General features: G+C 45.9%; 1 protein-coding gene across 2 annotated transcripts in view; it reads left to right on the top strand.

Moving 5' to 3' along the window:
* The first annotated feature begins 4,651 nt into the window (after positions 1-4,651).
* Positions 4,652-10,518, top strand: part of zgc:172136 (uncharacterized protein LOC566376 homolog) — a 28,237-nt gene continuing 22,370 nt past the window's right edge. For both annotated transcript variants that reach the window (XR_009706345.1, XM_061227466.1), the window contains exon 1: positions 4,652-4,763. The gene's annotated coding sequence lies outside the window, so the exon portion shown is untranslated. The remainder of the gene's footprint in view (positions 4,764-10,518) is intronic.

Below are 10,518 nucleotides of genomic sequence, written 5' to 3'. Positions count from 1 at the left end.
TTTGATGCAAATCTTTCATTTTTTCCACAGAAGAACACCTTAATAAACTGGGCAGAGTCGACAGAAATTTAATTTCATGTGCTCACAGTCAGATATTCTGCTCAGCATGAAAAATGAACGTACATTGTTAACCTCATATGACTTCGAGTGCAGCAGTTGCTGTGAATACTAAACAGGAGTGTGAAATCAAGGTCTCGTCATTGGCTTCTTTAGCTTTTCCACTAGATGGCGCTGTTGTACACTTCATAAAAAGACCGGTCGGTTTTTCGGGGGACCAGAGCAGCAGTTTCAAATGCCTCATTTGAATACAGGAATGGTAAGACCACATGCCTGCGTGTGTGTGCGTATGTGTGCGTGTGTGTGCGTGTGTGTGTGTGTGTGTGTTAGTGTGTGTGTGGCTCATGGTGCTATCCTTCCCTCAGTGAGGCCTAGAAGGCAGCTGCTGCCCCAAGACTGCGAACAGCAGGTCCACCAGCGGGATCATACATGCATACCTCTTCACAGGCAGTTTCTATTTTATTCCTTTTATCGACATTTATCTGTAGCTGTGCTACTAGGCTAGCTAGTTAGCTATTCATTCACTAGTTTTGAAAAGCAACTGCCTTCTAGTCATCACTGAGGGAAGGAAAGTACCTTGGTCGTGCGTGTGTGCTTGAGTGCGTTTGCATGTGTGTGCGTGTGTGTGTGTGTGAGTGTGAGTGTGTGTGTGTGTGTGTGTGTGTGTGAATGTGTGTGTGAGTGTGTGTGCGTACGTGCATGCGTGCATGCAAGTGTGTGTGTGTGTGTGTGTGAGTGTGTGTGTGTGTGTGCGCCTGCGTGTGTGTGTGTGTGTGAGTGTGTGTGTGTGAGTGTGTGTGAGTGTGTGTGTGTGTGTGTATGTCTGCAACGGTGTGTGTGTGTGTGTGTGTGTGTGTGTGAATGTGTGTGTGAGTGTGTGTGCGTACGTGCATGCGTGCATGCAAGTGTGTGTGTGTGTGTGTGTGAGTGTGTGTGTGTGTGTGCGCCTGCGTGTGTGTGTGTGTGTGAGTGTGTGTGTGTGAGTGTGTGTGAGTGTGTGTGTGTGTGTGTGTATGTCTGCAACGGTTCCCAGGATTGGTCGCCCCAGCCAGCGTTCCGTTGCGTCCCGCCTCTCTCACACACAGCTGATCTCCGGAATGTGGCGTTGCCGTGGAAACCCAGAGCCCCAAATAAAAGCAGCCAGCTGACCCCCCTTCACCCGCCACCTCTCACCCCGGGTCACCCCCATTCAGAGCGGCACGGCGCTGGGGGGGTGACGTAATGCGCGCCCAAACACAGAGAGGGGACTAAACCGGGCAGGCTGACTCAAGGGCTCAGGGGTGAGGGAGGGGGGGTCAGTGGGAGGGGGGTGGCGATGGATGGATGGATAGATAGATAGATAGATAGATAGATAGATAGATAGATAGATAGACAGAGAGGGAGAGATAGAGAGATAGACAGAGATAGATAGAGAGACAGACTGACTGACAGAGATGGATAAATAGATAGAGGGAGAGAGGCCTGTAGCGTAGTGGTTAAGGTAAATGACTGGGACACGCAAGGTCGGTGGTTCTAATCCCGGTGTAGCCGCAATAAGATCCACACAGCCGTTGGGCCCTTGAGCAAGGCCCTTAACCCTGCATTGCTCCAGGGGAGGATTGTCGCCTGCTTAGTCTAATCAACTGTATGTCGCTCTGGATAAGAGCGTCTGCCAAATGCAAATAATGTAATATAATAAGAGAGAGGAAGAGAGATAGACAGATAGACAGATAGATCATTACATTTATATTGTGCTTTCTAGACACTCAAAGCGCTTACAGTGATGGGCTTACAAACTCCCCTCAACCACCACCAATGTGTAACACCCACCTGGGTGATGCACGGCCTCCATTTTGCGTCAGAACGCTCACCACACGCCAGCGGGGGTGGAGAGGGAAAGAACAATGTTTCTGCCCATTGAATCAGGGGATGATTAGGTGGCAGGTTAAAGAACCAGGGTTGGGAATTTAGCCAGGACACCGGCGAACCCCCTACTCTTTTGCGCAGAGCGTCATGGGACCTTTAATGATCGCAGTGAGTCAGGCAATGGGGGGGGGGGCGGGGAGGTTAGGAGGTGAGAAAATGTCATCTCTCTCCGCGAGAGCGACCACAGACAATGCCCTGCGCTACCCAGCTTCCTCAGCAGAGCCGTAAAGAGCAGTTGAGCAGCAAAGCTCGGAGACTGAGAGCCAGGTGTGAGAATCCGTTTGTCTCGGACACCCCCGTGTTCAGCAGACAGAAAACCCGGAGGTCGGGGGTCTGTGATCCCCTCATTACAGAACTGGAGGGAGTACTGTCGGATTCCCTCTCTCTCTCTCTCTCCCTCTTCTGCGCTTCACTGGCGGGGATTGTGTTTAATTATCTCCAGTTTCCTGTGGGATTTATTTCTCTTCCTGTAGCTTGTTTTCTCCAGACTGCAAATCAGATCAGGTGCATTTTAAACTGTTCGAGCATCCGCAAATATGACCGTGAGTTGGCACCAAAGATTTATTGAATGGTTGGGAGACGGAGACTTGGAGGCTCTGCGTAGCCTGATTATCCATAATCTCAGACAGGCTAATGCTAATCTTGCGCCGTAATCTTCTTGGGCCCGTAGTGCCTGTCAGGTCCTTTGCAGTCTTATCTGACCGGACACGGCCTGTTGAGTTTAAACCAACTGAGTTTAAGCCAACTGTTTGTTTAAATAGCGAGTGTTCAGGGATTGGAGGGAGAATAAATCATATAATGTAGATATATTTATTAATAATGGTGCACATAAAAATGATTAACAATCTGCTAATATGAATCGGAAGCCCTAACCCCAGATGGTATATGAGCCATATTTCTTTCTGGATTTACAGCCAATTAAGGGCGATCTTTAAGCACCGGGGTACTGGGGGTTACGAGGGGGAATCAACACACCACAACATTTTTCCTGCTGGCTGTCGGGTCGGACGAAGGGCCGGTTTTGCAGCACAGATTAAGCCTAGTCCTACATTTCAATTTTGAATGGAGACTCTCCATACAATACTCAATTTAGTCCAGGACTACGTTTATAATTTGTATCCGAGAAACTGGCCACAAGAAAGTCACAAAAAGTGGACCTTAGAAAAACATTTATTCAGACCAAAACAGTGCAAACAGTGAACAATAACACAATTTCATGATTTGAGCGCACGTACTAATATCTGGTCGGAAAATGTCAGTCGAGTAATCACTCTTTTACAGACTTTAAAATAAAACCTTTCGGCTCATCCCGTTTCAGGGCCGTTTAACAATGAATGAGGCGGGCTATATAGGTGCATGCTTACACACGTTTTGCTACACGTGTAAACACTCATATCTCACACCGCTGTGGGTTAACATATGACTGAATAGTCAAGCGCTCCCAGCAATGGCAACAATATTTAAATTAACTGCGGTTTCAACTTCAACACCTGACGCGAAAGAGCGTATTTATTTATTTATTTATTTATTTATTTATTTATTTATTCCATATTTAAGAAGCATTTTGAGAAGTAATGAACTGAACGTGAATCTTTGGTATCAACCATGCTCCCTAGTATTTGTTTCAAAAGGCATTTGTTTTTGTCCATGTGTATTCATGTCATGTTGCAATGGTTTAAAACGTACATTAATCCTGAAGTAAACTGCATTGTAACAGACTTGACTCAATGCATTTTTCTTCTTTAGTCCGCTAGCACTTATAAAACCACAGTCACAATAAAAATAGCATTCGATGGAATCTGCGGACTTCGGAAAGGAACGCTTTATTTGACTACTCTTACAAAGTCGAGTGAGTCATAGGCAAGCCATATATGCTACGCATTGTTGTTAAACCCTGTTTACACAATTTTGTAAATTGTCACTATTGAAAGAAGCGGGCTAACAGTCAAACTTCAGGAATGAGCGCATTCTACAAGCGTTGACTCAGAAACTTCGCTGAATTTCTTTCGAACAGTGAAACGGAACAGGTTGTTGCCTTCATAAGAAAAGCCAAATTGTATGACAGCCAAAACAAAAATAGTAAGTACATGAAATCTAAACCCGCGCCATGTTGAATAATCACAACGTAGACCTACCATTGATAGTGTAAACTAGCGAAAAGTAAATTAAATATGGAATATTTCAACAGCTAGACTCTATTCCTATTCAGAGATGGTTCTTATCCTTGGTAGCAAAATCAGTGCAGCTATTAAGCCGAATACAAGCACCATGATTTGGTGTATAATTGCTATTCACAAAGTGACTTCTACAGTTGATATTGAAATTGACATACTTCATCACAAAAAAATAGATTATAATCTACCTGGTTCTGTTTATTTGTTTAAAACGCAGACGACGCCATCATATGAAACTAGGGGTACGGTGCAATTTAAAATACTATTTTAGGGTAACAAATGTCAAGTAAAGGAAATTAATAAACATACAATGCTTTAAAATACCACTATTAACCAATTTTAATTGTTGTAATTGTGTACGTAAGTCATACACAAATGAAAATATTTGAAAGAACATTTGAACTACAGACACCACCCCCCCTTTTTTTCACTGACCAAATAATAGTATAGTCCAGTCTGTGGCGTCCCTATCACGGACTGTGAAGTTATTGCGTTACTTTCTTGCTGTTGGAGGGTGCACGGTGCACAGTGCACAGTGAAACGCTGACATTGTTTTGAATTCGTTTTGTGCACCTATCAACATCTGTTTATGAAAACAAACCTGGTTGTATTGGTTTCCATAAGCCGGTGAGTACATTGTGTTTTATTATATTAGCTAAAATACAATTCGTTGTTAACTGCAAATAGGTTGCTATGTAGTGCTTGTTTCACGAATAAATATACTTTTTGTGTTGTCTTGTTGCCGTGCGTATGATGCTCTATTGGGTAGATATGACAGTAATCGTGTTGCATGGGGAAGAGCAAGAACTGAGCCGGAGACAGTTGATGGCATTCAAACAGATTTTCTCAGTCATTGCGTACGGTCGCGTCTGGTTAGTCGCGGGCATCGTTCCAGTCTAACTTCTCAAGTAGGCTTACAATGAGCGGGTGCGATTATGTCCACGAGAGATGCTTTGCTTGCTCAACCATAACCTCCGTTTTAGAACATACCCAGCATGTTTACCTATCTGATAATGTTGTGTCGCCAATTTGAAGATGCGTATGCTCGCAGTCTCCATTGCAGTTAATACTAAATTGAAACCACCACACACCACATATAGTCAGTTCAATCAGTTAAATAAACGTTATCAGTGTCCGTATTGAATCGCCTGATTTGTACGTGAAGCTTTTCTGACTCCACTCGACTGTGCATGTAGTTCTATCATCACTGAGAACTATACTTTGTGCCCACTCGACATATCCTGCATTTTCGCGTGTTCTGTGGAAAGGAACACGTTCGCTAGACTGTTTTACTACGGGGACCAGTGCGGGTAGATAACTGTAGATGTTGCATCTATCCACCAGACATGATCCAAAAGATCAGGGAATTCTATCAGGGTACGTCTGAGGGACAGAACTTGTGAATGATCTTGTCCAAAATGTGTGATTTAGCAATGGTTCACACAGACATTGAAATCACTGTGTCGCCTGCATTTCTGACTTAACTTGCAGAATGAATCTTTGAAGAAATGTTGAATGTGAGATATTTTCACCCTCTTGCAATGAGTACTTGTGCTCTTTCAGAGAAGACCAATGCTGTGACAGACCTTCCTGTCCTCAGGATGCTCTTCAAAGGCTTGGCGTGAAAAAGGGTCTCAATTGGCATTTAGGTTCACGTTCTGCCCGAATGCATGCCAGTTGTTAATATCGAGATAATGTCTGTTGCCAGTGCTGTGTCTCCAAAAAAAAACATGGCCCCAAATAATTCTACAGTTCTGTCATGTTTTCATTTTGTAAGGGAGGAATGGTCAAGAGAGGAGATCTCGTGGCTAAATTTCTCACAACCACCTCTTTCCGAATGGCGAGTCGCTCCATTGGAGAGCAGGGTGGAGGTACTAACACAGATACTCTGTGGGCTAAAGTTTTTTATTTGCTGGTGGACTCGAGTAGCTGCCAGAGGCAAAGATAAGCCTTACTGTCCCGCAGTTTACCCTCGCCTGGGTCCCTCTTTCACCGCCCGTCCGACAAGTGTGTGGTACAACGCCGTGCCCAGGGAGGGCTTTGAATCTGCTCTCCCCGTTCTGCTTCAGCGGTCAAAAACAAAAGACGGATGTGACCCCAAGCATCCAGCAAGGATTCCCCACCAAACTCCCCTGCTACTTCATCAACCCCCCGGAAACCTCCCCTTCTCTGCTTTCTCTCTTTCTCTCTCTCTGTTCTCTATCCCCCTTTTTTTCCCTCTTTTTTTTATTTCCCTCTCTGCCTTTGCTTCTTCTTCACGGCCGAGCAGGAGAGAGGAACGCTGACCTACACGGACCCGCGGTGCCGTTCCAGCGGCTGGCCGGGACGTTAGTCATGTGCAGCTAGAATGTGCATCTGGGGGTGGGTGGGGTAATTAGCTGTGCTCGGCTTGTGCTGAGTTTGGGAAAGTAAAGGGGGGGGTTTCTAATTCCAAACTCTTGGAATTCTCTGGAACGGAGGGTAACGAACTCAACATTTTGTGCCAGGTAAAACAAAAACCAAAAAAAAGAGGGACATTTCTTTATTTTATTTTTTTACTTGGAGGGTGTCCTGAGCAAGGATTATAGCAGCGCTGAGGGGGATTTAAGGCTTGCAGATGGTCAGCGCGCACGTGACTAGGGTCGCAGTGCGGCCGGTAATGCGGGCTAATGAGAGACGAAGGCGGGTCAGCAACATCACTTTAACTGTGTGTGACTGCGGCTGCAGCGGTCTGCCCGGGGACCGGAGTTTGGACCATTGTGGATCATTTTTAATGCAGGCTGTACCATTATATACTCGGTATGTTCTATATTTTTGGTGCCAATGTACTGTACGCACTCTCGGTGACAGCGGAGGTACATTTTTGTTCTTCCAGGATCAAATTTCCCAATTCACCCTGAAAGTACAGTAATGTTCTCTTTGGGTACAAGTGAGGACATTTCCAAGCAAATTAGGACAAATGAGTTCTACTTTATTGCTAGGTGCAATTTTGTGTACTGCCCCAACCAAGTATATGTACCTTTTTAGGCACTCTTTATACCTTTATTTCAATTTCCCACTTTTAGACACTGTGTGTATGTGTCCAGAAAGTCCTTTAAAAAGGATTTAAAATGTCATTAAAAAAAACCAAAAAGTTGAAAGCCGGTATAATTTGGCTTTCTCCAACTACTTTTATTCTGAAATGAGTGAAGCTTTGGTGAAATTGTCCTCCTTTAAAGACCGGATTGATAAACCCTGTGCATGGTGCCGTTTATCAGGAGAGATACAGGGGCTGAAGGGTGTCTATCCAGACAAAAGCTTGAGAAAGAGGAAGCTGCTTCCGGTCTTGTTTTGTTGGGCTTATCTTTCTGCATTGCCTCTTTCATCTCAGAGTGCTGTCTGTTATCCTTCTGTTCACATTCTGTGGTGCTGCGCTTTCTTCCTCTCTTTCTGGACACCACCATCTATAATAATAATAATTTGTTATTAACTGACACTATTCTCCAAAGTGACATACGGTTGATTACACTGAGCAGGGGACAATCCCTCCTGGAGCAATGTGGGGTTAAGGGCCTTGCTCAAGGGCCCAATGGCTGTGCGGATCTTAAAGTGGCTACACTGGGGCTTGAACCACCGACCTTCCGGGACCCAGTCACGTACTGTACCTTAGCCCCTAGGCTACAGGCTGCCCATCTTGTGTGTTTTTGGGCTAGAGGTGAGGCTCTTTGTATTCTTGGCTCAGCTGTCTCTCATCTCTCCCCTTTAAGTACAGTTCGGTCTGTAAGTATAGGGACAGTTGTAGCACTTGTGTTGTTTTGGCACTGTACTTCAGTACACTGGATAAAGCTATGATGAGTGAATTATTCACTAGAGTGCAGACTGGCAGCTTTGAGGGAAATTACATCTAGCCTATATCATGTGATTTTTTTCAGTGTCATCCTCCATGGTAAATGGACTGCGTTTATATCATGCTTTTTCCAGCTACTAGGGCTACTCAAAGCACTTTACAATGAATGCCTCTCATTTACCCAGTCACACTCACACGCTTGCACACCAACGTAATGCCCGCAATTTCATTGCAGTAACCATTAGCTCTTAAATTACGCAAGGTTGTTCTTGCAGATAAGTGCACCTGGATGAGCACTCTGCTACAGGGGGTGGTGGTGTCTGTAGCACACTTCTCCACCACCTGGTTGTAGTTGTAGTTGTTGTGATTGTTGTTGTTGTTCTAGTTGTTGTAGTTGTTTGAGTTGTTGTTGTAGTTGTTCTAGTGGTTCTAGTGGTTGTAGTTGTTGCAGTTGTTGTTGTAGTTGTTCTAGTGGTTGTAGTGGTTGTAGTGGTTGTAGTGGTTGTAGTTGTTGTAGTTGTTGTTGTAGTTGTTGTCGTCATCGTCATCCATGTTGTTTTGGCGCCAGCCTTCGTGCCCCGCGTTTGCGATTGGCTCCATGATCTCTTGCATGCGAGTGAGAGTGTTCTTGCGTGTCCCCCCGAGGTCTGTGCCTGTCTTTCAGGTAATTCCTCTTTTCGTCTGCTCTGCGCCCTCGCTCCGGTTATCACACCTGGGGCATGAAAACGGGCGTGTCTTAGGCCCCCTCCAGCCGTGAGGAAGGGGGGGCGGTTTCCACTCTGGTGACATCACCGGTTTACACATTCACAGTTGGGGAGATTGTTGGAAGGACATTTTTGCAGATAGAGGTTGCCTCTGCCTGCTTCTGTGGTCTAATGCTGGGGTTCCCTAAAATAAACCCAAAATAAAGACCATTTTGGCTTTGTATACGCAGCTGAATAAAATGTTTAATGCTTTTATCCGAAAACCCGCTGGGTGGACGCGGTTTAGCACGATAGCGCTAATTCATTATGGCATTGTACCATGCTGTGTGTACCAGCAAGGTGAAATGTTTATTTTATCTTCAGTGAAGGCCCTCCAATGTGCCTGGATGAGCCACGGAGGATCCGTGGTTCAAAACTATGAGGACCTTTAATTGTGAAATGTTAAGACTCAGAATAACATCACAATAACTCCTCTTTTAGTCAATTATTTACTTTGCCACCTATTTTCATGGGCAGTAACATTATCATTGCATTACATATTAACGTGAGTCATTACCTGAGACTGTGCAGGAGTGCTTCTAATGCAGGAATGTGGTGATTAGTAGTGAAAGGAGATATCCTTCCCTTCCCTTTCCTAGCTAGTCATGGTGAGTCAGTGGATGATAACTGACTGTGGAACGTTTCACAAGATCGTAAATTGCGAACGTCGGTGCTCGTAAGCCAAATCTTTGTCAGTCTCCCTGACACGTACTGATAAATAAAAATGAACTTATCTCATGAGATCGAGTGAAATGTCTTCGCCCACTTCTGTAATACACATTGACTCATCCTCTCCGCTTGTGGTATCTGCGAAATTATAAAATATGTGGAAATAGCCTTCCAGGACGAACCGCAAGGGACGATAATTCCGCTTGTGCACTCGTTTACCTTCAACCTGCTGGCACAGCTCCATCACCTCAAAGGAGACGCAACGGCGAGTTCTCGAATGCGAGAAAAACAGGTTACGGCGCGGGAGGCTCCTCGCCGCCATTAGCTGGCGAGGTGTCAGCGGGCGTCAGGAGGAGCGTGATCTCAGGTGCGCGGAGACCGCGGACATCCTGGACCGACAGGTTCTCCGGAAGACTGCGAGCGTTTCGTGTCACATGCGTGGCTCCTGCAGTGGGCGGCGGGAGGTCTGTTCACACACAGCCCCCGGGGCGGTTGGCCGCGAGAGTGACACACACACACACACACAACTGTGCATAGTGAGGGCATTCAGCGGGCGTGCAGAGGAACAGCGTGCGTGACGAACGGACGTCTGTGTCTGTGTGTTTTTGACATGTGTTTTTGACATTTTGTCTGCACCTGGTTTCTTTCTTTTGTTTAAATTATTTTGAGGTGGTGGGCCTAAGAGCACCCCGTGCACAAGGTGTTTCTGTTCAACGCCGCTGCGGCTTTTTAACTTTTCATACAACTTATCATCCGGCACCATGAGTTGTAGAAACTAAAATATAAGGCTGTTTTTTTCCCCCTTGTTTTTGCGGGTTTGAGTCACCTGGCCCTAACCTGCCGCTGCGGTTCTTGCGACGCGCTCCGAGTGCCCAGCGCATCGATGTGTCATGGCTGTCGACTCCCTTACGTAACCGCGTCAGGAATGTGCAGTCATTATTTAAACTGCCCGTTCTCCGACTCGCACGTTTCCGCAAAGCTGGCTTTGGCCGTCGCAGGAGGTAATTACGGCGTGCGCCTGGCGTGTAATGTCGGCTCCGGTTGTGGGGCGCGTTAGGGCCATTAGCCTCAGTTAAGGTCTCCATTAGGAGTCTGCCGCGGCCGCAGAAAGGAAAACAACAGCAGGGTACCGTACGTACAGTGCGGAGGGTTTGTAATAAGTTGT

Source organism: Conger conger, chromosome 18, assembly GCF_963514075.1.
Source record: "Conger conger chromosome 18, fConCon1.1, whole genome shotgun sequence".
Taxonomy (NCBI): Eukaryota; Metazoa; Chordata; class Actinopteri; order Anguilliformes; family Congridae; genus Conger; species Conger conger.
Note: the sequence above shows the minus strand (reverse complement) of the source record. Positions and strands in the feature narration are given on the sequence as shown.